This window comes from Penaeus vannamei, chromosome 13, assembly GCF_042767895.1.
Source record: "Penaeus vannamei isolate JL-2024 chromosome 13, ASM4276789v1, whole genome shotgun sequence".
NCBI lineage: Eukaryota > Metazoa > Arthropoda > Malacostraca > Decapoda > Penaeidae > Penaeus > Penaeus vannamei.
In genome coordinates, this window is record NC_091561.1 from 38,489,249 (window position 1) to 38,491,748 (window position 2,500).

Genomic DNA, 2,500 nt, shown 5'->3' on the forward strand with positions numbered 1-2,500 from the left:
GAGAGAGAGAGAGAGAGAGAGAGAGAGAGAGAGAGAGAGAGAGAGAGAGAGAGAGAGAGACAGACAGACAGACAGACAGACAGAACGAGAGGGAGAGAGAGAGAGAGAGAGAGAGTGAGAGAGAGGTAGAGAGAGAAGAGAGAAAGAGAGAGAGAGAGAGAGAGAGAGAGAGAGGAGACAGAGAGATAGAGAGAGAGAAAGGAATAAGAGAGAGAGAGAAAGAGATACAGAGAAAGAGAGAGAGAGACAGACAGACAGACGAGACAGACAGAGCGAGAACCAGAGCGAGAGAGAGAGAGAGTGAGAGAGAGGTAGAGAGAGAGAGCGAGAGAGAGAGAGAGAAAGAGAGAGAGAGAGAGAGAGAGAGAGAGAGAGAGAGAGAGAGAGAGAGAGAGAGAGAGAGAGAGAGAGAGAGAGAGAGAGAGAGAGAGAAAGAGAAAGAGAATAAGAAAGAACCCAAGAGTGACCGGATGATATAATTAAGAATCATTAACTACTAAAGTGTTCCGCTAATTAAGGAAATCCGTTAATTACTGCAGTCTTTTTTTTTCTTAATATTTTCCCATAACCGAAAAAAGATTCGTTTTTTTCCCAAATTATCCAGATTTTCAGTTTCTTTATTTTTTTTTAAACGACATCAGCGTTCAAAGAAACAAGTGACTATCGCTGTTTTCGAGTCTCTCTCTCCTACTTTAGAAAGTTAATTGGATTTAATTCTTTAATTGCTCGATAGATAGATCATCAAGGGGACTGGAGGGTGGGGGGGGAAGGGTGGAGGGGGGGAGGGGGAGGGGGTGGAGGTTGTTCCTGACCATTACCTTTTTTGGAAATTTAAGGAGAAACTGCAGGTTCCGAAATTTAACCTATTTTAACGGTTAAATTTTAAATTAATTATTTAAGTGATTTTGTTCACTTATCATGGGAAGTAAGGTTAGCTGTTTCTTGAATGGGAAGGAGGGAAAAGAAAGAGGGAGGGGATGGAAAGAAGGAGGGAAGGGAAGGAGAGAGGGAGGAAGGAGTGAAGAAGGGAAGGAATGAAGGAGGATTAGGGAGGGAGGGAAGGAGGAAAGGAGGGAGTGAAGGAGGGAAGGAAGGATTGAAGGAGGGAAGGAGTGAAGAAGGGGAGAAGAGAAAGAGGGAAGGAGAGAAGAAATGGGAGGGAGGAAGGAAAGAGTGAAAGAAGGGGAGGAAGGAGAGAGTGAAAGAAGAGAGGGGAGGAGAGAGAAGGAGGAAGGGGGGGAGTAGAGACTGAGGGAGAGGAGGAAAGAGGGAGGGAGAGAGGAAAAAAATGAGAGAGAAGTGAAGGAAGGAGGGAGGAATGAAAGAACGGGGGAGGGAGGAATGGGAGGGAATTGAAGAAAACGGGGAAAGGGAGGGGGGAAGGAGGAAGGGGAAAAGGAGAGAAAGAAGAGGAAGAGAGTAAAGGAAGGAGTTAGGAAGGGGGAATGGGATGGGAGAGAGAGTGAAGAAAGAAAGGAGGAAAGGAACAAAAGAGGAAGAGGAAGAAAAGGGAGTGAGGGAGGGAAGGAAAAGAGGAGAAGGAAAGGATAGGGAGGAAAAATGAAAGTGGAATCAAGGAGGGAAGAAAGAGAGAGGAGGGTAGAGAAGGGGAGGAAGGAGAGAGTGTAAGGAGAGATGGAAGGGAAGTTGGAAGGGTAGTAAGATGTGTGGAGGGACCGAGGAAAGAAGGGAAGGAGGACAAGAGAGTGAAGAAATAGGAGAGGGAAGTGGGGGGATGGAGAGATGTGGAAAAGGAGGAAGGTAGGAAGGACGGAAAAGGAGAGGAGAGAGTGAAGGGAAGGAAGGAGGAAGGAAGAGAGTGAAGGATGGAGAGATGTAGAAAAGGAGGAAGCGAGGAAGGACGGAAAAAGGAGAGAGTGAACGAAGGGAGGAAGGAGGAGAGAAATTGGAAGGAAGGAGAAAGAAGAGAGTGGAGGAAGAGAGGGAGGGAAAAAGAGGAGAGACTTAAGGAAGGAGGAGGGAGTGAAAGAATGAGAGTGAAGGAGAGTGAAGGAAAGGAGTAAGAAGAAGAAAGAGAGTGAAGGAAGGAGGAGGAAGGAGGGAGAAAGAAGAGAGTGAAGGAGGGAGGAAGGAGAGAGGGAAGGAAGGAGAGAGGGAAGGAAGGAGGGAGAAAAAAGGAGAGTGAAAGAAGGAGGAAAAAAGGAGAGAGTGAAAGAAGGAGGGAGGAAGGGTGGAAAGAAAGGAGAGCAGTAAATCTCTCAAGCAAATGCATAAATACACAGTGAAAGCAACCTTAGCACCGTATAGCGAAGACATACATAAAAAAAAATAAAAAAGGGAGGGAAGGACATACAAAAAAAAACAAAAAAAAAAAACAACGAAGGAGAATGGGGGAAGAGAGAAAATTATGGAAACAAAATCAAAGAAGGGGAGGAAATGGAGGGAAAAAAGAAGAAAAAGAAAAGAAAATGGACGTAGCGATGACAAGAGGAAAGAGGGAGAAGGAAAAATGTAACAAGGGAAATATTAAAGAGTAAAC

The 2,500-nt window shown here is 45.2% G+C and overlaps 1 protein-coding gene across 1 annotated transcript in view; it reads left to right on the top strand.

The window, feature by feature from the left end:
• The window catches only part of LOC113804549 (uncharacterized), a 157,476-nt gene that overhangs the window by 72,606 nt on the left and 82,370 nt on the right, over nucleotides 1–2,500 (top strand). The window lies entirely within an intron of this gene.